The sequence below is a fragment of the Marmota flaviventris genome, chromosome 14, assembly GCF_047511675.1.
Source record: "Marmota flaviventris isolate mMarFla1 chromosome 14, mMarFla1.hap1, whole genome shotgun sequence".
Lineage (NCBI taxonomy): Eukaryota > Metazoa > Chordata > Mammalia > Rodentia > Sciuridae > Marmota > Marmota flaviventris.
In genome coordinates, this window is record NC_092511.1 from 75,714,659 (window position 1) to 75,741,856 (window position 27,198).

At 66.6% G+C, this 27,198-nt stretch overlaps 10 non-coding genes across 10 annotated transcripts; all 10 read left to right on the forward strand.

The window, feature by feature from the left end:
* Positions 1-2,232: 2,232 nt before the first annotated feature.
* LOC139701976 (5S ribosomal RNA) lies at positions 2,233-2,351 on the forward strand. The gene has a single exon (XR_011704574.1). It is a non-coding gene; the product is annotated as a 5S ribosomal RNA (ribosomal RNA).
* A 2,382-nt stretch (positions 2,352-4,733) lies between these two features.
* On the forward strand, positions 4,734-4,852 carry LOC139701977 (5S ribosomal RNA). The gene has a single exon (XR_011704575.1). It is a non-coding gene; the product is annotated as a 5S ribosomal RNA (ribosomal RNA).
* A 2,380-nt stretch (positions 4,853-7,232) lies between these two features.
* Positions 7,233-7,351, forward strand: LOC139701978 (5S ribosomal RNA). The gene has a single exon (XR_011704576.1). It is a non-coding gene; the product is annotated as a 5S ribosomal RNA (ribosomal RNA).
* Positions 7,352-9,743: 2,392 nt separating this feature from the next.
* On the forward strand, positions 9,744-9,862 carry LOC139701979 (5S ribosomal RNA). The gene has a single exon (XR_011704577.1). It is a non-coding gene; the product is annotated as a 5S ribosomal RNA (ribosomal RNA).
* Positions 9,863-12,256: 2,394 nt separating this feature from the next.
* LOC139701980 (5S ribosomal RNA) lies at positions 12,257-12,375 on the forward strand. Its single transcript, XR_011704578.1, has one exon. It is a non-coding gene; the product is annotated as a 5S ribosomal RNA (ribosomal RNA).
* Positions 12,376-14,768: 2,393 nt separating this feature from the next.
* Positions 14,769-14,887, forward strand: LOC139701981 (5S ribosomal RNA). Its single transcript, XR_011704579.1, has one exon. It is a non-coding gene; the product is annotated as a 5S ribosomal RNA (ribosomal RNA).
* A 2,396-nt stretch (positions 14,888-17,283) lies between these two features.
* LOC139701983 (5S ribosomal RNA) lies at positions 17,284-17,402 on the forward strand. The gene has a single exon (XR_011704581.1). It is a non-coding gene; the product is annotated as a 5S ribosomal RNA (ribosomal RNA).
* Positions 17,403-19,800: 2,398 nt separating this feature from the next.
* Positions 19,801-19,919, forward strand: LOC139701984 (5S ribosomal RNA). The gene has a single exon (XR_011704582.1). It is a non-coding gene; the product is annotated as a 5S ribosomal RNA (ribosomal RNA).
* A 2,398-nt stretch (positions 19,920-22,317) lies between these two features.
* LOC139701985 (5S ribosomal RNA) lies at positions 22,318-22,436 on the forward strand. The gene has a single exon (XR_011704583.1). It is a non-coding gene; the product is annotated as a 5S ribosomal RNA (ribosomal RNA).
* Positions 22,437-24,834: 2,398 nt separating this feature from the next.
* On the forward strand, positions 24,835-24,953 carry LOC139701986 (5S ribosomal RNA). Its single transcript, XR_011704584.1, has one exon. It is a non-coding gene; the product is annotated as a 5S ribosomal RNA (ribosomal RNA).
* Positions 24,954-27,198: the final 2,245 nt, after the last annotated feature.

Consider the following 27,198-nt stretch of genomic DNA (forward strand, 5'->3'; position numbering starts at 1 on the left):
CCCAGCGCCTGCAACAAGGCCCACAGGCCTGGCTCTCCCCAGGGACGCTAGGACACTCACTCCATGAGACCCCGCTGAGCCGAGCCAGGTCCAGGCCACGACCCTCCATGTGCACCCAGACCGAACCCCCCCACCCCTCGGCCTGGAGGATGGGGTGTGTGGGGGGGCGACACCCGCCTTCCCCAGAACACGGGGCCCACCCGCGGGGCCCGCTCCCTCACCCGTTCCTGCCACACAAGCAGAACCTTGACACCCAGATCCTGGGAGTGGGAGAGTCCATCGAGCGTCTCTGCCTGGGTCCTTCTCTCTTTGCACCACCTCCGCAAGGTCCCTCCTGTGTCTCTACCTCCTTCCCCACCGCCTTCCTCCGTGAGGGTCCCCCTGAGTCTATCTCTCTCTCTGCCTGTCTCTCCCTTTCACTCTCATCGGAGCAGCAGATGTCTCTGTGGGTCCCTGTTCATCCATCTCTCCTTCTCTCTTGTGCCTCTCTTGGCCTGTGAGGAGGCATCCCTGTCTCCATCTCCCACTCAATCCCTCTCTGGCCTTGACTCTCCTCTCTCTCTCTCTCTCTCTCTCTCTCTCTCTCACACACACACACACACACACACACACACACACACTCACCCCTCTACCCCCCACCCAACCCCAGCCAACTCACTCTGGGCTGCAAGTCACCAGGTCCATGGTAGCCTGGAGACTGGGCAGTCACAGGTTCTCTCATCTCCCATCTAACTTCCCATGGATGTAAGAGTGGATTCACACATCACCCTTGAAGTGCGCGCAGGACTTCAGGGTGTGTGCTCAGCAGAGGCTGAGAGAGGGCCGAGGAGGCCACAGGGTCTTAGGAGTCTGCGCTGAGAGCCAAGCAAGAGAGCAGATGGCAAAAGAGGGCAGGCGCTCCTGAAAGAGGAGGAAGCAGCCTTCAGAGCAGGCAAGCGGTTCGGGGCCAGGGGGTTGCCATGGAGGACCAGGTGCCAAGAGGAGTTGAAGCCTGGCCGGTGGGGACAGGGAAGCAGAGGCCCCTTGGTCGCGGTCACCGGTCCACCTGCAGAGGACAGGACAAGACGCAGGGCCTGACGACCCGGTGGGCGCGTGTCCCCGCAACGCAACCACCGCTCCCCTCCCTCCCCCCTCTCCCCCCTGCAATGCTTGCAGGGGAGGGGGCTTTCCGTCTGGTGAGGCCGCCGACTAAGCTCCCACAGGGGTTTGAATCAGGGTGCTTCTTCCACAGGCGGTCCTTTCCTGGACACTGGACAGAGGGGTCTATGCCCTTCCTCAGGGCGGTGCTGTGCACGTGCTGGTCGTTGACTGGTACCAACAAGGCGCAGAGCCCTCCGACCTTGGCATTGGGTCCGAAGGGGGTGACTGCGGTGGCTTTGCAGAGTGGGCCCGAAACTCAGGGCGAGGCACGACCCCAGCGGCGCACTTCTGAGCCTGGCCGGGCGACTGACTGACTGGGAGCCAGCGGGCCGCTGCCCCCGGCCACCCTCTGCCCGGTTTTCCCTGAGTCCCTGAGTGTGTTCCTCCCTCCTGCCCTCCCTGTGCGTGGCTCCACTCGCCAGGCACGCTCAGGGGACGTGTGTGGCCGGCGGCTGGCCATTGCCCAGTCGGACTGCATTTCCGCCTGGGGCGCAGGGCCTCTGTCAGGGTCCCTGGGGTGTCCGAGGGGGGTGCCCGCCTGCCTCTCCGCCCCTGGCTCTCTGGGCTCCGGGCTAGGCTAGGCTAGGTTCGCGCGCGCGGGACACTGAAACGGCCAGGGCTTCTGGGCTTCTCCGCCTGGCGAAAGGCGGGGTGGGCGTGGCGGTGGGGGGCCGGGGGTCCGTGGGGGGGTTGGGGTCGCGGGAGGCCTGGGCCTTGGCGAGGAGCGGCGGAGGAGGCCAGGCCACGCCAGGCCACGCCAGGCCGGGGCGGGGCGGTGCGATCCCTGCGGGCGCTTGGTGGGGCTCGCGGTAAGTGGAGCCAGGTGGAGAGCGGCGGTGTTGGAGGCGGGACTCAGCCAGTCCCAGTCTCCCAGGACCCCTGGGCCGCTGCCCGGTGGAGTCAGGTCGGAGCGGAGCGTGAGAGCCCCCAGCCTTGAGTTGAGTTGGGCTGGGCTGCGCTGTTGTGGGGCGGGCGAGGGAGGCCCCCTGCGACCACCCCCTCCGATTTCCCCCCTCCACCCCCCTCCCGTCCCCTGGACTGAAGGGTGGAACCCGGAGCAGGCTCTTGAGGCGCCCCCGGGCGGCCCTCCCCGTCTACGGCCATACCACCCTGAACGCGCCCGATCTCGTCTGATCTCGGAAGCTAAGCAGGGTCGGGCCTGGTTAGTACTTGGATGGGAGACCGCCTGGGAATACCGGGTGCTGTAGGCTTTTGCGCCCCCTTCCCACACACACTTTTAACTTGCGTGGCCCCGAGAGACAGGCCGTGACCCCCGGGCCCTCGGGCCAGGGCGCAGGCGCAGCCCTGGGCTGCCGGTCGCTGTCCCTTCAGGCCTGCGGCTGGCCTCCCGACGACCAGCGCCCAGCGCCTGCAACAAGGCCCACAGGCCTGGCTCTCCCCAGGGACGCTAGGACACTCACTCCATGAGACCCCGCTGAGCCGAGCCAGGTCCAGGCCACGACCCTCCATGTGCACCCAGACCGAACCCCCCCACCCCTCGGCCTGGAGGATGGGGTGTGTGGGGGGGCGACACCCGCCTTCCCCAGAACACGGGGCCCACCCGCGGGGCCCGCTCCCTCACCCGTTCCTGCCACACAAGCAGAACCTTGACACCCAGATCCTGGGAGTGGGAGAGTCCATCGAGCGTCTCTGCCTGGGTCCTTCTCTCTTTGCACCACCTCCGCAAGGTCCCTCCTGTGTCTCTACCTCCTTCCCCACCGCCTTCCTCCGTGAGGGTCCCCCTGAGTCTATCTCTCTCTCTGCCTGTCTCTCCCTTTCACTCTCATCGGAGCAGCAGATGTCTCTGTGGGTCCCTGTTCATCCATCTCTCCTTCTCTCTTGTGCCTCTCTTGGCCTGTGAGGAGGCATCCCTGTCTCCATCTCCCACTCAATCCCTCTCTGGCCTTGACTCTCCTCTCTCTCTCTCTCTCTCTCTCTCTCTCTCTCTCACACACACACACACACACACACACACACACACTCACCCCTCTACCCCCCACCCAACCCCAGCCAACTCACTCTGGGCTGCAAGTCACCAGGTCCATGGTAGCCTGGAGACTGGGCAGTCACAGGTTCTCTCATCTCCCATCTAACTTCCCATGGATGTAAGAGTGGATTCACACATCACCCTTGAAGTGCGCGCAGGACTTCAGGGTGTGTGCTCAGCAGAGGCTGAGAGAGGGCCGAGGAGGCCACAGGGTCTTAGGAGTCTGCGCTGAGAGCCAAGCAAGAGAGCAGATGGCAAAAGAGGGCAGGCGCTCCTGAAAGAGGAGGAAGCAGCCTTCAGAGCAGGCAAGCGGTTCGGGGCCAGGGGGTTGCCATGGAGGACCAGGTGCCAAGAGGAGTTGAAGCCTGGCCGGTGGGGACAGGGAAGCAGAGGCCCCTTGGTCGCGGTCACCGGTCCACCTGCAGAGGACAGGACAAGACGCAGGGCCTGACGACCCGGTGGGCGCGTGTCCCCGCAACGCAACCACCGCTCCCCTCCCTCCCCCCTCTCCCCCCTGCAATGCTTGCAGGGGAGGGGGCTTTCCGTCTGGTGAGGCCGCCGACTAAGCTCCCACAGGGGTTTGAATCAGGGTGCTTCTTCCACAGGCGGTCCTTTCCTGGACACTGGACAGAGGGGTCTATGCCCTTCCTCAGGGCGGTGCTGTGCACGTGCTGGTCGTTGACTGGTACCAACAAGGCGCAGAGCCCTCCGACCTTGGCATTGGGTCCGAAGGGGGTGACTGCGGTGGCTTTGCAGAGTGGGCCCGAAACTCAGGGCGAGGCACGACCCCAGCGGCGCACTTCTGAGCCTGGCCGGGCGACTGACTGACTGGGAGCCAGCGGGCCGCTGCCCCCGGCCACCCTCTGCCCGGTTTTCCCTGAGTCCCTGAGTGTGTTCCTCCCTCCTGCCCTCCCTGTGCGTGGCTCCACTCGCCAGGCACGCTCAGGGGACGTGTGTGGCCGGCGGCTGGCCATTGCCCAGTCGGACTGCATTTCCGCCTGGGGCGCAGGGCCTCTGTCAGGGTCCCTGGGGTGTCCGAGGGGGGTGCCCGCCTGCCTCTCCGCCCCTGGCTCTCTGGGCTCCGGGCTAGGCTAGGCTAGGTTCGCGCGCGCGGGACACTGAAACGGCCAGGGCTTCTGGGCTTCTCCGCCTGGCGAAAGGCGGGGTGGGCGTGGCGGTGGGGGGCCGGGGGTCCGTGGGGGGGTTGGGGTCGCGGGAGGCCTGGGCCTTGGCGAGGAGCGGCGGAGGAGGCCAGGCCACGCCAGGCCACGCCAGGCCGGGGCGGGGCGGTGCGATCCCTGCGGGCGCTTGGTGGGGCTCGCGGTAAGTGGAGCCAGGTGGAGAGCGGCGGTGTTGGAGGCGGGACTCAGCCAGTCCCAGTCTCCCAGGACCCCTGGGCCGCTGCCCGGTGGAGTCAGGTCGGAGCGGAGCGTGAGAGCCCCCAGCCTTGAGTTGAGTTGGGCTGGGCTGCGCTGTTGTGGGGCGGGCGAGGGAGGCCCCCTGCGACCACCCCCTCCGATTTCCCCCCTCCACCCCCCTCCCGTCCCCTGGACTGAAGGGTGGAACCCGGAGCAGGCTCTTGAGGCGCCCCCGGGCGGCCCTCCCCGTCTACGGCCATACCACCCTGAACGCGCCCGATCTCGTCTGATCTCGGAAGCTAAGCAGGGTCGGGCCTGGTTAGTACTTGGATGGGAGACCGCCTGGGAATACCGGGTGCTGTAGGCTTTTGCGCCCCCTTCCCACACACACTTTTAACTTGCGTGGCCCCGAGAGACAGGCCGTGACCCCCGGGCCCTCGGGCCAGGGCGCAGGCGCAGCCCTGGGCTGCCGGTCGCTGTCCCTTCAGGCCTGCGGCTGGCCTCCCGACGACCAGCGCCCAGCGCCTGCAACAAGGCCCACAGGCCTGGCTCTCCCCAGGGACGCTAGGACACTCACTCCATGAGACCCCGCTGAGCCGAGCCAGGTCCAGGCCACGACCCTCCATGTGCACCCAGACCGAACCCCCCCACCCCTCGGCCTGGAGGATGGGGTGTGTGGGGGGGCGACACCCGCCTTCCCCAGAACACGGGGCCCACCCGCGGGGCCCGCTCCCTCACCCGTTCCTGCCACACAAGCAGAACCTTGACACCCAGATCCTGGGAGTGGGAGAGTCCATCGAGCGTCTCTGCCTGGGTCCTTCTCTCTTTGCACCACCTCCGCAAGGTCCCTCCTGTGTCTCTACCTCCTTCCCCACCGCCTTCCTCCGTGAGGGTCCCCCTGAGTCTATCTCTCTCTCTGCCTGTCTCTCCCTTTCACTCTCATCGGAGCAGCAGATGTCTCTGTGGGTCCCTGTTCATCCATCTCTCCTTCTCTCTTGTGCCTCTCTTGGCCTGTGAGGAGGCATCCCTGTCTCCATCTCCCACTCAATCCCTCTCTGGCCTTGACTCTCCTCTCTCTCTCTCTCTCTCTCTCTCTCTCTCTCACACACACACACACACACACACACACACACACTCACCCCTCTACCCCCCACCCAACCCCAGCCAACTCACTCTGGGCTGCAAGTCACCAGGTCCATGGTAGCCTGGAGACTGGGCAGTCACAGGTTCTCTCATCTCCCATCTAACTTCCCATGGATGTAAGAGTGGATTCACACATCACCCTTGAAGTGCGCGCAGGACTTCAGGGTGTGTGCTCAGCAGAGGCTGAGAGAGGGCCGAGGAGGCCACAGGGTCTTAGGAGTCTGCGCTGAGAGCCAAGCAAGAGAGCAGATGGCAAAAGAGGGCAGGCGCTCCTGAAAGAGGAGGAAGCAGCCTTCAGAGCAGGCAAGCGGTTCGGGGCCAGGGGGTTGCCATGGAGGACCAGGTGCCAAGAGGAGTTGAAGCCTGGCCGGTGGGGACAGGGAAGCAGAGGCCCCTTGGTCGCGGTCACCGGTCCACCTGCAGAGGACAGGACAAGACGCAGGGCCTGACGACCCGGTGGGCGCGTGTCCCCGCAACGCAACCACCGCTCCCCTCCCTCCCCCCTCTCCCCCCTGCAATGCTTGCAGGGGAGGGGGCTTTCCGTCTGGTGAGGCCGCCGACTAAGCTCCCACAGGGGTTTGAATCAGGGTGCTTCTTCCACAGGCGGTCCTTTCCTGGACACTGGACAGAGGGGTCTATGCCCTTCCTCAGGGCGGTGCTGTGCACGTGCTGGTCGTTGACTGGTACCAACAAGGCGCAGAGCCCTCCGACCTTGGCATTGGGTCCGAAGGGGGTGACTGCGGTGGCTTTGCAGAGTGGGCCCGAAACTCAGGGCGAGGCACGACCCCAGCGGCGCACTTCTGAGCCTGGCCGGGCGACTGACTGACTGGGAGCCAGCGGGCCGCTGCCCCCGGCCACCCTCTGCCCGGTTTTCCCTGAGTCCCTGAGTGTGTTCCTCCCTCCTGCCCTCCCTGTGCGTGGCTCCACTCGCCAGGCACGCTCAGGGGACGTGTGTGGCCGGCGGCTGGCCATTGCCCAGTCGGACTGCATTTCCGCCTGGGGCGCAGGGCCTCTGTCAGGGTCCCTGGGGTGTCCGAGGGGGGTGCCCGCCTGCCTCTCCGCCCCTGGCTCTCTGGGCTCCGGGCTAGGCTAGGCTAGGTTCGCGCGCGCGGGACACTGAAACGGCCAGGGCTTCTGGGCTTCTCCGCCTGGCGAAAGGCGGGGTGGGCGTGGCGGTGGGGGGCCGGGGGTCCGTGGGGGGGTTGGGGTCGCGGGAGGCCTGGGCCTTGGCGAGGAGCGGCGGAGGAGGCCAGGCCACGCCAGGCCACGCCAGGCCGGGGCGGGGCGGTGCGATCCCTGCGGGCGCTTGGTGGGGCTCGCGGTAAGTGGAGCCAGGTGGAGAGCAGCGGTGTTGGAGGCGGGACTCAGCCAGTCCCAGTCTCCCAGGACCCCTGGGCCGCTGCCCGGTGGAGTCAGGTCGGAGCGGAGCGTGAGAGCCCCCAGCCTTGAGTTGAGTTGGGCTGGGCTGCGCTGTTGTGGGGCGGGCGAGGGAGGCCCCCTGCGACCACCCCCTCCGATTTCCCCCCTCCACCCCCCTCCCGTCCCCTGGACTGAAGGGTGGAACCCGGAGCAGGCTCTTGAGGCGCCCCCGGGCGGCCCTCCCCGTCTACGGCCATACCACCCTGAACGCGCCCGATCTCGTCTGATCTCGGAAGCTAAGCAGGGTCGGGCCTGGTTAGTACTTGGATGGGAGACCGCCTGGGAATACCGGGTGCTGTAGGCTTTTGCGCCCCCTTCCCACACACACTTTTAACTTGCGTGGCCCCGAGAGACAGGCCGTGACCCCCGGGCCCTCGGGCCAGGGCGCAGGCGCAGCCCTGGGCTGCCGGTCGCTGTCCCTTCAGGCCTGCGGCTGGCCTCCCGACGACCAGCGCCCAGCGCCTGCAACAAGGCCCACAGGCCTGGCTCTCCCCAGGGACGCTAGGACACTCACTCCATGAGACCCCGCTGAGCCGAGCCAGGTCCAGGCCACGACCCTCCATGTGCACCCAGACCGAACCCCCCCACCCCTCGGCCTGGAGGATGGGGTGTGTGGGGGGGCGACACCCGCCTTCCCCAGAACACGGGGCCCACCCGCGGGGCCCGCTCCCTCACCCGTTCCTGCCACACAAGCAGAACCTTGACACCCAGATCCTGGGAGTGGGAGAGTCCATCGAGCGTCTCTGCCTGGGTCCTTCTCTCTTTGCACCACCTCCGCAAGGTCCCTCCTGTGTCTCTACCTCCTTCCCCACCGCCTTCCTCCGTGAGGGTCCCCCTGAGTCTATCTCTCTCTCTGCCTGTCTCTCCCTTTCACTCTCATCGGAGCAGCAGATGTCTCTGTGGGTCCCTGTTCATCCATCTCTCCTTCTCTCTTGTGCCTCTCTTGGCCTGTGAGGAGGCATCCCTGTCTCCATCTCCCACTCAATCCCTCTCTGGCCTTGACTCTCCTCTCTCTCTCTCTCTCTCTCTCTCTCTCTCTCTCTCTCACACACACACACACACACACACACACAGAGACACACACTCACCCCTCTACCCCCCACCCAACCCCAGCCAACTCACTCTGGGCTGCAAGTCACCAGGTCCATGGTAGCCTGGAGACTGGGCAGTCACAGGTTCTCTCATCTCCCATCTAACTTCCCATGGATGTAAGAGTGGATTCACACATCACCCTTGAAGTGCGCGCAGGACTTCAGGGTGTGTGCTCAGCAGAGGCTGAGAGAGGGCCGAGGAGGCCACAGGGTCTTAGGAGTCTGCGCTGAGAGCCAAGCAAGAGAGCAGATGGCAAAAGAGGGCAGGCGCTCCTGAAAGAGGAGGAAGCAGCCTTCAGAGCAGGCAAGCGGTTCGGGGCCAGGGGGTTGCCATGGAGGACCAGGTGCCAAGAGGAGTTGAAGCCTGGCCGGTGGGGACAGGGAAGCAGAGGCCCCTTGGTCGCGGTCACCGGTCCACCTGCAGAGGACAGGACAAGACGCAGGGCCTGACGACCCGGTGGGCGCGTGTCCCCGCAACGCAACCACCGCTCCCCTCCCTCCCCCCTCTCCCCCCTGCAATGCTTGCAGGGGAGGGGGCTTTCCGTCTGGTGAGGCCGCCGACTAAGCTCCCACAGGGGTTTGAATCAGGGTGCTTCTTCCACAGGCGGTCCTTTCCTGGACACTGGACAGAGGGGTCTATGCCCTTCCTCAGGGCGGTGCTGTGCACGTGCTGGTCGTTGACTGGTACCAACAAGGCGCAGAGCCCTCCGACCTTGGCATTGGGTCCGAAGGGGGTGACTGCGGTGGCTTTGCAGAGTGGGCCCGAAACTCAGGGCGAGGCACGACCCCAGCGGCGCACTTCTGAGCCTGGCCGGGCGACTGACTGACTGGGAGCCAGCGGGCCGCTGCCCCCGGCCACCCTCTGCCCGGTTTTCCCTGAGTCCCTGAGTGTGTTCCTCCCTCCTGCCCTCCCTGTGCGTGGCTCCACTCGCCAGGCACGCTCAGGGGACGTGTGTGGCCGGCGGCTGGCCATTGCCCAGTCGGACTGCATTTCCGCCTGGGGCGCAGGGCCTCTGTCAGGGTCCCTGGGGTGTCCGAGGGGGGTGCCCGCCTGCCTCTCCGCCCCTGGCTCTCTGGGCTCCGGGCTAGGCTAGGCTAGGTTCGCGCGCGCGGGACACTGAAACGGCCAGGGCTTCTGGGCTTCTCCGCCTGGCGAAAGGCGGGGTGGGCGTGGCGGTGGGGGGCCGGGGGTCCGTGGGGGGGTTGGGGTCGCGGGAGGCCTGGGCCTTGGCGAGGAGCGGCGGAGGAGGCCAGGCCACGCCAGGCCACGCCAGGCCGGGGCGGGGCGGTGCGATCCCTGCGGGCGCTTGGTGGGGCTCGCGGTAAGTGGAGCCAGGTGGAGAGCGGCGGTGTTGGAGGCGGGACTCAGCCAGTCCCAGTCTCCCAGGACCCCTGGGCCGCTGCCCGGTGGAGTCAGGTCGGAGCGGAGCGTGAGAGCCCCCAGCCTTGAGTTGAGTTGGGCTGGGCTGCGCTGTTGTGGGGCGGGCGAGGGAGGCCCCCTGCGACCACCCCCTCCGATTTCCCCCCTCCACCCCCCTCCCGTCCCCTGGACTGAAGGGTGGAACCCGGAGCAGGCTCTTGAGGCGCCCCCGGGCGGCCCTCCCCGTCTACGGCCATACCACCCTGAACGCGCCCGATCTCGTCTGATCTCGGAAGCTAAGCAGGGTCGGGCCTGGTTAGTACTTGGATGGGAGACCGCCTGGGAATACCGGGTGCTGTAGGCTTTTGCGCCCCCTTCCCACACACACTTTTAACTTGCGTGGCCCCGAGAGACAGGCCGTGACCCCCGGGCCCTCGGGCCAGGGCGCAGGCGCAGCCCTGGGCTGCCGGTCGCTGTCCCTTCAGGCCTGCGGCTGGCCTCCCGACGACCAGCGCCCAGCGCCTGCAACAAGGCCCACAGGCCTGGCTCTCCCCAGGGACGCTAGGACACTCACTCCATGAGACCCCGCTGAGCCGAGCCAGGTCCAGGCCACGACCCTCCATGTGCACCCAGACCGAACCCCCCCACCCCTCGGCCTGGAGGATGGGGTGTGTGGGGGGGCGACACCCGCCTTCCCCAGAACACGGGGCCCACCCGCGGGGCCCGCTCCCTCACCCGTTCCTGCCACACAAGCAGAACCTTGACACCCAGATCCTGGGAGTGGGAGAGTCCATCGAGCGTCTCTGCCTGGGTCCTTCTCTCTTTGCACCACCTCCGCAAGGTCCCTCCTGTGTCTCTACCTCCTTCCCAACCGCCTTCCTCCGTGAGGGTCCCCCTGAGTCTATCTCTCTCTCTGCCTGTCTCTCCCTTTCACTCTCATCGGAGCAGCAGATGTCTCTGTGGGTCCCTGTTCATCCATCTCTCCTTCTCTCTTGTGCCTCTCTTGGCCTGTGAGGAGGCATCCCTGTCTCCATCTCCCACTCAATCCCTCTCTGGCCTTGACTCTCCTCTCTCTCTCTCTCTCTCTCTCTCTCTCTCTCTCTCTCTCTCACACACACACACACACACACACACAGAGACACACACTCACCCCTCTACCCCCCACCCAACCCCAGCCAACTCACTCTGGGCTGCAATTCACCAGGTCCATGGTAGCCTGGAGACTGGGCAGTCACAGGTTCTCTCATCTCCCATCTAACTTCCCATGGATGTAAGAGTGGATTCACACATCACCCTTGAAGTGCGCGCAGGACTTCAGGGTGTGTGCTCAGCAGAGGCTGAGAGAGGGCCGAGGAGGCCACAGGGTCTTAGGAGTCTGCGCTGAGAGCCAAGCAAGAGAGCAGATGGCAAAAGAGGGCAGGCGCTCCTGAAAGAGGAGGAAGCAGCCTTCAGAGCAGGCAAGCGGTTCGGGGCCAGGGGGTTGCCATGGAGGACCAGGTGCCAAGAGGAGTTGAAGCCTGGCCGGTGGGGACAGGGAAGCAGAGGCCCCTTGGTCGCGGTCACCGGTCCACCTGCAGAGGACAGGACAAGACGCAGGGCCTGACGACCCGGTGGGCGCGTGTCCCCGCAACGCAACCACCGCTCCCCTCCCTCCCCCCTCTCCCCCCTGCAATGCTTGCAGGGGAGGGGGCTTTCCGTCTGGTGAGGCCGCCGACTAAGCTCCCACAGGGGTTTGAATCAGGGTGCTTCTTCCACAGGCGGTCCTTTCCTGGACACTGGACAGAGGGGTCTATGCCCTTCCTCAGGGCGGTGCTGTGCACGTGCTGGTCGTTGACTGGTACCAACAAGGCGCAGAGCCCTCCGACCTTGGCATTGGGTCCGAAGGGGGTGACTGCGGTGGCTTTGCAGAGTGGGCCCGAAACTCAGGGCGAGGCACGACCCCAGCGGCGCACTTCTGAGCCTGGCCGGGCGACTGACTGACTGGGAGCCAGCGGGCCGCTGCCCCCGGCCACCCTCTGCCCGGTTTTCCCTGAGTCCCTGAGTGTGTTCCTCCCTCCTGCCCTCCCTGTGCGTGGCTCCACTCGCCAGGCACGCTCAGGGGACGTGTGTGGCCGGCGGCTGGCCATTGCCCAGTCGGACTGCATTTCCGCCTGGGGCGCAGGGCCTCTGTCAGGGTCCCTGGGGTGTCCGAGGGGGGTGCCCGCCTGCCTCTCCGCCCCTGGCTCTCTGGGCTCCGGGCTAGGCTAGGCTAGGTTCGCGCGCGCGGGACACTGAAACGGCCAGGGCTTCTGGGCTTCTCCGCCTGGCGAAAGGCGGGGTGGGCGTGGCGGTGGGGGGCCGGGGGTCCGTGGGGGGGTTGGGGTCGCGGGAGGCCTGGGCCTTGGCGAGGAGCGGCGGAGGAGGCCAGGCCACGCCAGGCCACGCCAGGCCGGGGCGGGGCGGTGCGATCCCTGCGGGCGCTTGGTGGGGCTCGCGGTAAGTGGAGCCAGGTGGAGAGCGGCGGTGTTGGAGGCGGGACTCAGCCAGTCCCAGTCTCCCAGGACCCCTGGGCCGCTGCCCGGTGGAGTCAGGTCGGAGCGGAGCGTGAGAGCCCCCAGCCTTGAGTTGAGTTGGGCTGGGCTGCGCTGTTGTGGGGCGGGCGAGGGAGGCCCCCTGCGACCACCCCCTCCGATTTCCCCCCTCCACCCCCCTCCCGTCCCCTGGACTGAAGGGTGGAACCCGGAGCAGGCTCTTGAGGCGCCCCCGGGCGGCCCTCCCCGTCTACGGCCATACCACCCTGAACGCGCCCGATCTCGTCTGATCTCGGAAGCTAAGCAGGGTCGGGCCTGGTTAGTACTTGGATGGGAGACCGCCTGGGAATACCGGGTGCTGTAGGCTTTTGCGCCCCCTTCCCACACACACTTTTAACTTGCGTGGCCCCGAGAGACAGGCCGTGACCCCCGGGCCCTCGGGCCAGGGCGCAGGCGCAGCCCTGGGCTGCCGGTCGCTGTCCCTTCAGGCCTGCGGCTGGCCTCCCGACGACCAGCGCCCAGCGCCTGCAACAAGGCCCACAGGCCTGGCTCTCCCCAGGGACGCTAGGACACTCACTCCATGAGACCCCGCTGAGCCGAGCCAGGTCCAGGCCACGACCCTCCATGTGCACCCAGACCGACCCCCCCACCCCTCGGCCTGGAGGATGGGGTGTGTGGGGGGGCGACACCCGCCTTCCCCAGAACACGGGGCCCACCCGCGGGGCCCGCTCCCTCACCCGTTCCTGCCACACAAGCAGAACCTTGACACCCAGATCCTGGGAGTGGGAGAGTCCATCGAGCGTCTCTGCCTGGGTCCTTCTCTCTTTGCACCACCTCCGCAAGGTCCCTCCTGTGTCTCTACCTCCTTCCCCACCGCCTTCCTCCGTGAGGGTCCCCCTGAGTCTATCTCTCTCTCTGCCTGTCTCTCCCTTTCACTCTCATCGGAGCAGCAGATGTCTCTGTGGGTCCCTGTTCATCCATCTCTCCTTCTCTCTTGTGCCTCTCTTGGCCTGTGAGGAGGCATCCCTGTCTCCATCTCCCACTCAATCCCTCTCTGGCCTTGACTCTCCTCTCTCTCTCTCTCTCTCTCTCTCTCTCTCTCTCTCTCTCTCACACACACACACACACACACACACAGAGACACACACTCACCCCTCTACCCCCCACCCAACCCCAGCCAACTCACTCTGGGCTGCAAGTCACCAGGTCCATGGTAGCCTGGAGACTGGGCAGTCACAGGTTCTCTCATCTCCCATCTAACTTCCCATGGATGTAAGAGTGGATTCACACATCACCCTTGAAGTGCGCGCAGGACTTCAGGGTGTGTGCTCAGCAGAGGCTGAGAGAGGGCCGAGGAGGCCACAGGGTCTTAGGAGTCTGCGCTGAGAGCCAAGCAAGAGAGCAGATGGCAAAAGAGGGCAGGCGCTCCTGAAAGAGGAGGAAGCAGCCTTCAGAGCAGGCAAGCGGTTCGGGGCCAGGGGGTTGCCATGGAGGACCAGGTGCCAAGAGGAGTTGAAGCCTGGCCGGTGGGGACAGGGAAGCAGAGGCCCCTTGGTCGCGGTCACCGGTCCACCTGCAGAGGACAGGACAAGACGCAGGGCCTGACGACCCGGTGGGCGCGTGTCCCCGCAACGCAACCACCGCTCCCCTCCCTCCCCCCTCTCCCCCCTGCAATGCTTGCAGGGGAGGGGGCTTTCCGTCTGGTGAGGCCGCCGACTAAGCTCCCACAGGGGTTTGAATCAGGGTGCTTCTTCCACAGGCGGTCCTTTCCTGGACACTGGACAGAGGGGTCTATGCCCTTCCTCAGGGCGGTGCTGTGCACGTGCTGGTCGTTGACTGGTACCAACAAGGCGCAGAGCCCTCCGACCTTGGCATTGGGTCCGAAGGGGGTGACTGCGGTGGCTTTGCAGAGTGGGCCCGAAACTCAGGGCGAGGCACGACCCCAGCGGCGCACTTCTGAGCCTGGCCGGGCGACTGACTGACTGGGAGCCAGCGGGCCGCTGCCCCCGGCCACCCTCTGCCCGGTTTTCCCTGAGTCCCTGAGTGTGTTCCTCCCTCCTGCCCTCCCTGTGCGTGGCTCCACTCGCCAGGCACGCTCAGGGGACGTGTGTGGCCGGCGGCTGGCCATTGCCCAGTCGGACTGCATTTCCGCCTGGGGCGCAGGGCCTCTGTCAGGGTCCCTGGGGTGTCCGAGGGGGGTGCCCGCCTGCCTCTCCGCCCCTGGCTCTCTGGGCTCCGGGCTAGGCTAGGCTAGGTTCGCGCGCGCGGGACACTGAAACGGCCAGGGCTTCTGGGCTTCTCCGCCTGGCGAAAGGCGGGGTGGGCGTGGCGGTGGGGGGCCGGGGGTCCGTGGGGGGGTTGGGGTCGCGGGAGGCCTGGGCCTTGGCGAGGAGCGGCGGAGGAGGCCAGGCCACGCCAGGCCACGCCAGGCCGGGGCGGGGCGGTGCGATCCCTGCGGGCGCTTGGTGGGGCTCGCGGTAAGTGGAGCCAGGTGGAGAGCGGCGGTGTTGGAGGCGGGACTCAGCCAGTCCCAGTCTCCCAGGACCCCTGGGCCGCTGCCCGGTGGAGTCAGGTCGGAGCGGAGCGTGAGAGCCCCCAGCCTTGAGTTGAGTTGGGCTGGGCTGCGCTGTTGTGGGGCGGGCGAGGGAGGCCCCCTGCGACCACCCCCTCCGATTTCCCCCCTCCACCCCCCTCCCGTCCCCTGGACTGAAGGGTGGAACCCGGAGCAGGCTCTTGAGGCGCCCCCGGGCGGCCCTCCCCGTCTACGGCCATACCACCCTGAACGCGCCCGATCTCGTCTGATCTCGGAAGCTAAGCAGGGTCGGGCCTGGTTAGTACTTGGATGGGAGACCGCCTGGGAATACCGGGTGCTGTAGGCTTTTGCGCCCCCTTCCCACACACACTTTTAACTTGCGTGGCCCCGAGAGACAGGCCGTGACCCCCGGGCCCTCGGGCCAGGGCGCAGGCGCAGCCCTGGGCTGCCGGTCGCTGTCCCTTCAGGCCTGCGGCTGGCCTCCCGACGACCAGCGCCCAGCGCCTGCAACAAGGCCCACAGGCCTGGCTCTCCCCAGGGACGCTAGGACACTCACTCCATGAGACCCCGCTGAGCCGAGCCAGGTCCAGGCCACGACCCTCCATGTGCACCCAGACCGAACCCCCCCACCCCTCGGCCTGGAGGATGGGGTGTGTGGGGGGGCGACACCCGCCTTCCCCAGAACACGGGGCCCACCCGCGGGGCCCGCTCCCTCACCCGTTCCTGCCACACAAGCAGAACCTTGACACCCAGATCCTGGGAGTGGGAGAGTCCATCGAGCGTCTCTGCCTGGGTCCTTCTCTCTTTGCACCACCTCCGCAAGGTCCCTCCTGTGTCTCTACCTCCTTCCCAACCGCCTTCCTCCGTGAGGGTCCCCCTGAGTCTATCTCTCTCTCTGCCTGTCTCTCCCTTTCACTCTCATCGGAGCAGCAGATGTCTCTGTGGGTCCCTGTTCATCCATCTCTCCTTCTCTCTTGTGCCTCTCTTGGCCTGTGAGGAGGCATCCCTGTCTCCATCTCCCACTCAATCCCTCTCTGGCCTTGACTCTCCTCTCTCTCTCTCTCTCTCTCTCTCTCTCTCTCTCTCTCTCTCTCACACACACACACACACACACACACAGAGACACACACTCACCCCTCTACCCCCCACCCAACCCCAGCCAACTCACTCTGGGCTGCAATTCACCAGGTCCATGGTAGCCTGGAGACTGGGCAGTCACAGGTTCTCTCATCTCCCATCTAACTTCCCATGGATGTAAGAGTGGATTCACACATCACCCTTGAAGTGCGCGCAGGACTTCAGGGTGTGTGCTCAGCAGAGGCTGAGAGAGGGCCGAGGAGGCCACAGGGTCTTAGGAGTCTGCGCTGAGAGCCAAGCAAGAGAGCAGATGGCAAAAGAGGGCAGGCGCTCCTGAAAGAGGAGGAAGCAGCCTTCAGAGCAGGCAAGCGGTTCGGGGCCAGGGGGTTGCCATGGAGGACCAGGTGCCAAGAGGAGTTGAAGCCTGGCCGGTGGGGACAGGGAAGCAGAGGCCCCTTGGTCGCGGTCACCGGTCCACCTGCAGAGGACAGGACAAGACGCAGGGCCTGACGACCCGGTGGGCGCGTGTCCCCGCAACGCAACCACCGCTCCCCTCCCTCCCCCCTCTCCCCCCTGCAATGCTTGCAGGGGAGGGGGCTTTCCGTCTGGTGAGGCCGCCGACTAAGCTCCCACAGGGGTTTGAATCAGGGTGCTTCTTCCACAGGCGGTCCTTTCCTGGACACTGGACAGAGGGGTCTATGCCCTTCCTCAGGGCGGTGCTGTGCACGTGCTGGTCGTTGACTGGTACCAACAAGGCGCAGAGCCCTCCGACCTTGGCATTGGGTCCGAAGGGGGTGACTGCGGTGGCTTTGCAGAGTGGGCCCGAAACTCAGGGCGAGGCACGACCCCAGCGGCGCACTTCTGAGCCTGGCCGGGCGACTGACTGACTGGGAGCCAGCGGGCCGCTGCCCCCGGCCACCCTCTGCCCGGTTTTCCCTGAGTCCCTGAGTGTGTTCCTCCCTCCTGCCCTCCCTGTGCGTGGCTCCACTCGCCAGGCACGCTCAGGGGACGTGTGTGGCCGGCGGCTGGCCATTGCCCAGTCGGACTGCATTTCCGCCTGGGGCGCAGGGCCTCTGTCAGGGTCCCTGGGGTGTCCGAGGGGGGTGCCCGCCTGCCTCTCCGCCCCTGGCTCTCTGGGCTCCGGGCTAGGCTAGGCTAGGTTCGCGCGCGCGGGACACTGAAACGGCCAGGGCTTCTGGGCTTCTCCGCCTGGCGAAAGGCGGGGTGGGCGTGGCGGTGGGGGGCCGGGGGTCCGTGGGGGGGTTGGGGTCGCGGGAGGCCTGGGCCTTGGCGAGGAGCGGCGGAGGAGGCCAGGCCACGCCAGGCCACGCCAGGCCGGGGCGGGGCGGTGCGATCCCTGCGGGCGCTTGGTGGGGCTCGCGGTAAGTGGAGCCAGGTGGAGAGCGGCGGTGTTGGAGGCGGGACTCAGCCAGTCCCAGTCTCCCAGGACCCCTGGGCCGCTGCCCGGTGGAGTCAGGTCGGAGCGGAGCGTGAGAGCCCCCAGCCTTGAGTTGAGTTGGGCTGGGCTGCGCTGTTGTGGGGCGGGCGAGGGAGGCCCCCTGCGACCACCCCCTCCGATTTCCCCCCTCCACCCCCCTCCCGTCCCCTGGACTGAAGGGTGGAACCCGGAGCAGGCTCTTGAGGCGCCCCCGGGCGGCCCTCCCCGTCTACGGCCATACCACCCTGAACGCGCCCGATCTCGTCTGATCTCGGAAGCTAAGCAGGGTCGGGCCTGGTTAGTACTTGGATGGGAGACCGCCTGGGAATACCGGGTGCTGTAGGCTTTTGCGCCCCCTTCCCACACACACTTTTAACTTGCGTGGCCCCGAGAGACAGGCCGTGACCCCCGGGCCCTCGGGCCAGGGCGCAGGCGCAGCCCTGGGCTGCCGGTCGCTGTCCCTTCAGGCCTGCGGCTGGCCTCCCGACGACCAGCGCCCAGCGCCTGCAACAAGGCCCACAGGCCTGGCTCTCCCCAGGGACGCTAGGACACTCACTCCATGAGACCCCGCTGAGCCGAGCCAGGTCCAGGCCACGACCCTCCATGTGCACCCAGACCGAACCCCCCCACCCCTCGGCCTGGAGGATGGGGTGTGTGGGGGGGCGACACCCGCCTTCCCCAGAACACGGGGCCCACCCGCGGGGCCCGCTCCCTCACCCGTTCCTGCCACACAAGCAGAACCTTGACACCCAGATCCTGGGAGTGGGAGAGTCCATCGAGCGTCTCTGCCTGGGTCCTTCTCTCTTTGCACCACCTCCGCAAGGTCCCTCCTGTGTCTCTACCTCCTTCCCAACCGCCTTCCTCCGTGAGGGTCCCCCTGAGTCTATCTCTCTCTCTGCCTGTCTCTCCCTTTCACTCTCATCGGAGCAGCAGATGTCTCTGTGGGTCCCTGTTCATCCATCTCTCCTTCTCTCTTGTGCCTCTCTTGGCCTGTGAGGAGGCATCCCTGTCTCCATCTCCCACTCAATCCCTCTCTGGCCTTGACTCTCCTCTCTCTCTCTCTCTCTCTCTCTCTATCTCTCTCTCTCTCTCTCTCTCACACACACACACACACACACACAGAGACACACACTCACCCCTCTACCCCCCACCCAACCCCAGCCAACTCACTCTGGGCTGCAATTCACCAGGTCCATGGTAGCCTGGAGACTGGGCAGTCACAGGTTCTCTCATCTCCCATCTAACTTCCCATGGATGTAAGAGTGGATTCACACATCACCCTTGAAGTGCGCGCAGGACTTCAGGGTGTGTGCTCAGCAGAGGCTGAGAGAGGGCCGAGGAGGCCACAGGGTCTTAGGAGTCTGCGCTGAGAGCCAAGCAAGAGAGCAGATGGCAAAAGAGGGCAGGCGCTCCTGAAAGAGGAGGAAGCAGCCTTCAGAGCAGGCAAGCGGTTCGGGGCCAGGGGGTTGCCATGGAGGACCAGGTGCCAAGAGGAGTTGAAGCCTGGCCGGTGGGGACAGGGAAGCAGAGGCCCCTTGGTCGCGGTCACCGGTCCACCTGCAGAGGACAGGACAAGACGCAGGGCCTGACGACCCGGTGGGCGCGTGTCCCCGCAACGCAACCACCGCTCCCCTCCCTCCCCCCTCTCCCCCCTGCAATGCTTGCAGGGGAGGGGGCTTTCCGTCTGGTGAGGCCGCCGACTAAGCTCCCACAGGGGTTTGAATCAGGGTGCTTCTTCCACAGGCGGTCCTTTCCTGGACACTGGACAGAGGGGTCTATGCCCTTCCTCAGGGCGGTGCTGTGCACGTGCTGGTCGTTGACTGGTACCAACAAGGCGCAGAGCCCTCCGACCTTGGCATTGGGTCCGAAGGGGGTGACTGCGGTGGCTTTGCAGAGTGGGCCCGAAACTCAGGGCGAGGCACGACCCCAGCGGCGCACTTCTGAGCCTGGCCGGGCGACTGACTGACTGGGAGCCAGCGGGCCGCTGCCCCCGGCCACCCTCTGCCCGGTTTTCCCTGAGTCCCTGAGTGTGTTCCTCCCTCCTGCCCTCCCTGTGCGTGGCTCCACTCGCCAGGCACGCTCAGGGGACGTGTGTGGCCGGCGGCTGGCCATTGCCCAGTCGGACTGCATTTCCGCCTGGGGCGCAGGGCCTCTGTCAGGGTCCCTGGGGTGTCCGAGGGGGGTGCCCGCCTGCCTCTCCGCCCCTGGCTCTCTGGGCTCCGGGCTAGGCTAGGCTAGGTTCGCGCGCGCGGGACACTGAAACGGCCAGGGCTTCTGGGCTTCTCCGCCTGGCGAAAGGCGGGGTGGGCGTGGCGGTGGGGGGCCGGGGGTCCGTGGGGGGGTTGGGGTCGCGGGAGGCCTGGGCCTTGGCGAGGAGCGGCGGAGGAGGCCAGGCCACGCCAGGCCACGCCAGGCCGGGGCGGGGCGGTGCGATCCCTGCGGGCGCTTGGTGGGGCTCGCGGTAAGTGGAGCCAGGTGGAGAGCGGCGGTGTTGGAGGCGGGACTCAGCCAGTCCCAGTCTCCCAGGACCCCTGGGCCGCTGCCCGGTGGAGTCAGGTCGGAGCGGAGCGTGAGAGCCCCCAGCCTTGAGTTGAGTTGGGCTGGGCTGCGCTGTTGTGGGGCGGGCGAGGGAGGCCCCCTGCGACCACCCCCTCCGATTTCCCCCCTCCACCCCCCTCCCGTCCCCTGGACTGAAGGGTGGAACCCGGAGCAGGCTCTTGAGGCGCCCCCGGGCGGCCCTCCCCGTCTACGGCCATACCACCCTGAACGCGCCCGATCTCGTCTGATCTCGGAAGCTAAGCAGGGTCGGGCCTGGTTAGTACTTGGATGGGAGACCGCCTGGGAATACCGGGTGCTGTAGGCTTTTGCGCCCCCTTCCCACACACACTTTTAACTTGCGTGGCCCCGAGAGACAGGCCGTGACCCCCGGGCCCTCGGGCCAGGGCGCAGGCGCAGCCCTGGGCTGCCGGTCGCTGTCCCTTCAGGCCTGCGGCTGGCCTCCCGACGACCAGCGCCCAGCGCCTGCAACAAGGCCCACAGGCCTGGCTCTCCCCAGGGACGCTAGGACACTCACTCCATGAGACCCCGCTGAGCCGAGCCAGGTCCAGGCCACGACCCTCCATGTGCACCCAGACCGAACCCCCCCACCCCTCGGCCTGGAGGATGGGGTGTGTGGGGGGGCGACACCCGCCTTCCCCAGAACACGGGGCCCACCCGCGGGGCCCGCTCCCTCACCCGTTCCTGCCACACAAGCAGAACCTTGACACCCAGATCCTGGGAGTGGGAGAGTCCATCGAGCGTCTCTGCCTGGGTCCTTCTCTCTTTGCACCACCTCCGCAAGGTCCCTCCTGTGTCTCTACCTCCTTCCCAACCGCCTTCCTCCGTGAGGGTCCCCCTGAGTCTATCTCTCTCTCTGCCTGTCTCTCCCTTTCACTCTCATCGGAGCAGCAGATGTCTCTGTGGGTCCCTGTTCATCCATCTCTCCTTCTCTCTTGTGCCTCTCTTGGCCTGTGAGGAGGCATCCCTGTCTCCATCTCCCACTCAATCCCTCTCTGGCCTTGACTCTCCTCTCTCTCTCTCTCTCTCTCTCTCTATCTCTCTCTCTCTCTCTCTCTCACACACACACACACACACACACAGAGACACACACTCACCCCTCTACCCCCCACCCAACCCCAGCCAACTCACTCTGGGCTGCAATTCACCAGGTCCATGGTAGCCTGGAGACTGGGCAGTCACAGGTTCTCTCATCTCCCATCTAACTTCCCATGGATGTAAGAGTGGATTCACACATCACCCTTGAAGTGCGCGCAGGACTTCAGGGTGTGTGCTCAGCAGAGGCTGAGAGAGGGCCGAGGAGGCCACAGGGTCTTAGGAGTCTGCGCTGAGAGCCAAGCAAGAGAGCAGATGGCAAAAGAGGGCAGGCGCTCCTGAAAGAGGAGGAAGCAGCCTTCAGAGCAGGCAAGCGGTTCGGGGCCAGGGGGTTGCCATGGAGGACCAGGTGCCAAGAGGAGTTGAAGCCTGGCCGGTGGGGACAGGGAAGCAGAGGCCCCTTGGTCGCGGTCACCGGTCCACCTGCAGAGGACAGGACAAGACGCAGGGCCTGACGACCCGGTGGGCGCGTGTCCCCGCAACGCAACCACCGCTCCCCTCCCTCCCCCCTCTCCCCCCTGCAATGCTTGCAGGGGAGGGGGCTTTCCGTCTGGTGAGGCCGCCGACTAAGCTCCCACAGGGGTTTGAATCAGGGTGCTTCTTCCACAGGCGGTCCTTTCCTGGACACTGGACAGAGGGGTCTATGCCCTTCCTCAGGGCGGTGCTGTGCACGTGCTGGTCGTTGACTGGTACCAACAAGGCGCAGAGCCCTCCGACCTTGGCATTGGGTCCGAAGGGGGTGACTGCGGTGGCTTTGCAGAGTGGGCCCGAAACTCAGGGCGAGGCACGACCCCAGCGGCGCACTTCTGAGCCTGGCCGGGCGACTGACTGACTGGGAGCCAGCGGGCCGCTGCCCCCGGCCACCCTCTGCCCGGTTTTCCCTGAGTCCCTGAGTGTGTTCCTCCCTCCTGCCCTCCCTGTGCGTGGCTCCACTCGCCAGGCACGCTCAGGGGACGTGTGTGGCCGGCGGCTGGCCATTGCCCAGTCGGACTGCATTTCCGCCTGGGGCGCAGGGCCTCTGTCAGGGTCCCTGGGGTGTCCGAGGGGGGTGCCCGCCTGCCTCTCCGCCCCTGGCTCTCTGGGCTCCGGGCTAGGCTAGGCTAGGTTCGCGCGCGCGGGACACTGAAACGGCCAGGGCTTCTGGGCTTCTCCGCCTGGCGAAAGGCGGGGTGGGCGTGGCGGTGGGGGGCCGGGGGTCCGTGGGGGGGTTGGGGTCGCGGGAGGCCTGGGCCTTGGCGAGGAGCGGCGGAGGAGGCCAGGCCACGCCAGGCCACGCCAGGCCGGGGCGGGGCGGTGCGATCCCTGCGGGCGCTTGGTGGGGCTCGCGGTAAGTGGAGCCAGGTGGAGAGCGGCGGTGTTGGAGGCGGGACTCAGCCAGTCCCAGTCTCCCAGGACCCCTGGGCCGCTGCCCGGTGGAGTCAGGTCGGAGCGGAGCGTGAGAGCCCCCAGCCTTGAGTTGAGTTGGGCTGGGCTGCTCTGTTGTGGGGCGGGCGAGGGAGGCCCCCTGCGACCACCCCCTCCGATTTCCCCCCTCCACCCCCCTCCCGTCCCCTGGACTGAAGGGTGGAACCCGGAGCAGGCTCTTGAGGCGCCCCCGGGCGGCCCTCCCCGTCTACGGCCATACCACCCTGAACGCGCCCGATCTCGTCTGATCTCGGAAGCTAAGCAGGGTCGGGCCTGGTTAGTACTTGGATGGGAGACCGCCTGGGAATACCGGGTGCTGTAGGCTTTTGCGCCCCCTTCCCACACACACTTTTAACTTGCGTGGCCCCGAGAGACAGGCCGTGACCCCCGGGCCCTCGGGCCAGGGCGCAGGCGCAGCCCTGGGCTGCCGGTCGCTGTCCCTTCAGGCCTGCGGCTGGCCTCCCGACGACCAGCGCCCAGCGCCTGCAACAAGGCCCACAGGCCTGGCTCTCCCCAGGGACGCTAGGACACTCACTCCATGAGACCCCGCTGAGCCGAGCCAGGTCCAGGCCACGACCCTCCATGTGCACCCAGACCGAACCCCCCCACCCCTCGGCCTGGAGGATGGGGTGTGTGGGGGGGCGACACCCGCCTTCCCCAGAACACGGGGCCCACCCGCGGGGCCCGCTCCCTCACCCGTTCCTGCCACACAAGCAGAACCTTGACACCCAGATCCTGGGAGTGGGAGAGTCCATCGAGCGTCTCTGCCTGGGTCCTTCTCTCTTTGCACCACCTCCGCAAGGTCCCTCCTGTGTCTCTACCTCCTTCCCAACCGCCTTCCTCCGTGAGGGTCCCCCTGAGTCTATCTCTCTCTCTGCCTGTCTCTCCCTTTCACTCTCATCGGAGCAGCAGATGTCTCTGTGGGTCCCTGTTCATCCATCTCTCCTTCTCTCTTGTGCCTCTCTTGGCCTGTGAGGAGGCATCCCTGTCTCCATCTCCCACTCAATCCCTCTCTGGCCTTGACTCTCCTCTCTCTCTCTCTCTCTCTCTCTCTATCTCTCTCTCTCTCTCTCTCTCACACACACACACACACACACACAGAGACACACACTCACCCCTCTACCCCCCACCCAACCCCAGCCAACTCACTCTGGGCTGCAATTCACCAGGTCCATGGTAGCCTGGAGACTGGGCAGTCACAGGTTCTCTCATCTCCCATCTAACTTCCCATGGATGTAAGAGTGGATTCACACATCACCCTTGAAGTGCACGCAGGACTTCAGGGTGTGTGCTCAGCAGAGGCTGAGAGAGGGCCGAGGAGGCCACAGGGTCTTAGGAGTCTGCGCTGAGAGCCAAGCAAGAGAGCAGATGGCAAAAGAGGGCAGGCGCTCCTGAAAGAGGAGGAAGCAGCCTTCAGAGCAGGCAAGCGGTTCGGGGCCAGGGGGTTGCCATGGAGGACCAGGTGCCAAGAGGAGTTGAAGCCTGGCCGGTGGGGACAGGGAAGCAGAGGCCCCTTGGTCGCGGTCACCGGTCCACCTGCAGAGGACAGGACAAGACGCAGGGCCTGACGACCCGGTGGGCGCGTGTCCCCGCAACGCAACCACCGCTCCCCTCCCTCCCCCCTCTCCCCCCTGCAATGCTTGCAGGGGAGGGGGCTTTCCGTCTGGTGAGGCCGCCGACTAAGCTCCCACAGGGGTTTGAATCAGGGTGCTTCTTCCACAGGCGGTCCTTTCCTGGACACTGGACAGAGGGGTCTATGCCCTTCCTCAGGGCGGTGCTGTGCACGTGCTGGTCGTTGACTGGTACCAACAAGGCGCAGAGCCCTCCGACCTTGGCATTGGGTCCGAAGGGGGTGACTGCGGTGGCTTTGCAGAGTGGGCCCGAAACTCAGGGCGAGGCACGACCCCAGCGGCGCACTTCTGAGCCTGGCCGGGCGACTGACTGACTGGGAGCCAGCGGGCCGCTGCCCCCGGCCACCCTCTGCCCGGTTTTCCCTGAGTCCCTGAGTGTGTTCCTCCCTCCTGCCCTCCCTGTGCGTGGCTCCACTCGCCAGGCACGCTCAGGGGACGTGTGTGGCCGGCGGCTGGCCATTGCCCAGTCGGACTGCATTTCCGCCTGGGGCGCAGGGCCTCTGTCAGGGTCCCTGGGGTGTCCGAGGGGGGTGCCCGCCTGCCTCTCCGCCCCTGGCTCTCTGGGCTCCGGGCTAGGCTAGGCTAGGTTCGCGCGCGCGGGACACTGAAACGGCCAGGGCTTCTGGGCTTCTCCGCCTGGCGAAAGGCGGGGTGGGCGTGGCGGTGGGGGGCCGGGGGTCCGTGGGGGGGTTGGGGTCGCGGGAGGCCTGGGCCTTGGCGAGGAGCGGCGGAGGAGGCCAGGCCACGCCAGGCCACGCCAGGCCGGGGCGGGGCGGTGCGATCCCTGCGGGCGCTTGGTGGGGCTCGCGGTAAGTGGAGCCAGGTGGAGAGCGGCGGTGTTGGAGGCGGGACTCAGCCAGTCCCAGTCTCCCAGGACCCCTGGGCCGCTGCCCGGTGGAGTCAGGTCGGAGCGGAGCGTGAGAGCCCCCAGCCTTGAGTTGAGTTGGGCTGGGCTGCGCTGTTGTGGGGCGGGCGAGGGAGGCCCCCTGCGACCACCCCCTCCGATTTCCCCCCTCCACCCCCCTCCCGTCCCCTGGACTGAAGGGTGGAACCCGGAGCAGGCTCTTGAGGCGCCCCCGGGCGGCCCTCCCCGTCTACGGCCATACCACCCTGAACGCGCCCGATCTCGTCTGATCTCGGAAGCTAAGCAGGGTCGGGCCTGGTTAGTACTTGGATGGGAGACCGCCTGGGAATACCGGGTGCTGTAGGCTTTTGCGCCCCCTTCCCACACACACTTTTAACTTGCGTGGCCCCGAGAGACAGGCCGTGACCCCCGGGCCCTCGGGCCAGGGCGCAGGCGCAGCCCTGGGCTGCCGGTCGCTGTCCCTTCAGGCCTGCGGCTGGCCTCCCGACGACCAGCGCCCAGCGCCTGCAACAAGGCCCACAGGCCTGGCTCTCCCCAGGGACGCTAGGACACTCACTCCATGAGACCCCGCTGAGCCGAGCCAGGTCCAGGCCACGACCCTCCATGTGCACCCAGACCGAACCCCCCCACCCCTCGGCCTGGAGGATGGGGTGTGTGGGGGGGCGACACCCGCCTTCCCCAGAACACGGGGCCCACCCGCGGGGCCCGCTCCCTCACCCGTTCCTGCCACACAAGCAGAACCTTGACACCCAGATCCTGGGAGTGGGAGAGTCCATCGAGCGTCTCTGCCTGGGTCCTTCTCTCTTTGCACCACCTCCGCAAGGTCCCTCCTGTGTCTCTACCTCCTTCCCAACCGCCTTCCTCCGTGAGGGTCCCCCTGAGTCTATCTCTCTCTCTGCCTGTCTCTCCCTTTCACTCTCATCGGAGCAGCAGATGTCTCTGTGGGTCCCTGTTCATCCATCTCTCCTTCTCTCTTGTGCCTCTCTTGGCCTGTGAGGAGGCATCCCTGTCTCCATCTCCCACTCAATCCCTCTCTGGCCTTGACTCTCCTCTCTCTCTCTCTCTCTCTCTCTCTCTCTCTCTCTCTCTCTCTCACACACACACACACACACACACACAGAGACACACACTCACCCCTCTACCCCCCACCCAACCCCAGCCAACTCACTCTGGGCTGCAATTCACCAGGTCCATGGTAGCCTGGAGACTGGGCAGTCACAGGTTCTCTCATCTCCCATCTAACTTCCCATGGATGTAAGAGTGGATTCACACATCACCCTTGAAGTGCGCGCAGGACTTCAGGGTGTGTGCTCAGCAGAGGCTGAGAGAGGGCCGAGGAGGCCACAGGGTCTTAGGAGTCTGCGCTGAGAGCCAAGCAAGAGAGCAGATGGCAAAAGAGGGCAGGCGCTCCTGAAAGAGGAGGAAGCAGCCTTCAGAGCAGGCAAGCGGTTCGGGGCCAGGGGGTTGCCATGGAGGACCAGGTGCCAAGAGGAGTTGAAGCCTGGCCGGTGGGGACAGGGAAGCAGAGGCCCCTTGGTCGCGGTCACCGGTCCACCTGCAGAGGACAGGACAAGACGCAGGGCCTGACGACCCGGTGGGCGCGTGTCCCCGCAACGCAACCACCGCTCCCCTCCCTCCCCCCTCTCCCCCCTGCAATGCTTGCAGGGGAGGGGGCTTTCCGTCTGGTGAGGCCGCCGACTAAGCTCCCACAGGGGTTTGAATCAGGGTGCTTCTTCCACAGGCGGTCCTTTCCTGGACACTGGACAGAGGGGTCTATGCCCTTCCTCAGGGCGGTGCTGTGCACGTGCTGGTCGTTGACTGGTACCAACAAGGCGCAGAGCCCTCCGACCTTGGCATTGGGTCCGAAGGGGGTGACTGCGGTGGCTTTGCAGAGTGGGCCCGAAACTCAGGGCGAGGCACGACCCCAGCGGCGCACTTCTGAGCCTGGCCGGGCGACTGACTGACTGGGAGCCAGCGGGCCGCTGCCCCCGGCCACCCTCTGCCCGGTTTTCCCTGAGTCCCTGAGTGTGTTCCTCCCTCCTGCCCTCCCTGTGCGTGGCTCCACTCGCCAGGCACGCTCAGGGGACGTGTGTGGCCGGCGGCTGGCCATTGCCCAGTCGGACTGCATTTCCGCCTGGGGCGCAGGGCCTCTGTCAGGGTCCCTGGGGTGTCCGAGGGGGGTGCCCGCCTGCCTCTCCGCCCCTGGCTCTCTGGGCTCCGGGCTAGGCTAGGCTAGGTTCGCGCGCGCGGGACACTGAAACGGCCAGGGCTTCTGGGCTTCTCCGCCTGGCGAAAGGCGGGGTGGGCGTGGCGGTGGGGGGCCGGGGGTCCGTGGGGGGGTTGGGGTCGCGGGAGGCCTGGGCCTTGGCGAGGAGCGGCGGAGGAGGCCAGGCCACGCCAGGCCACGCCAGGCCGGGGCGGGGCGGTGCGATCCCTGCGGGCGCTTGGTGGGGCTCGCGGTAAGTGGAGCCAGGTGGAGAGCGGCGGTGTTGGAGGCGGGACTCAGCCAGTCCCAGTCTCCCAGGACCCCTGGGCCGCTGCCCGGTGGAGTCAGGTCAGAGCGGAGCGTGAGAGCCCCCAGCCTTGAGTTG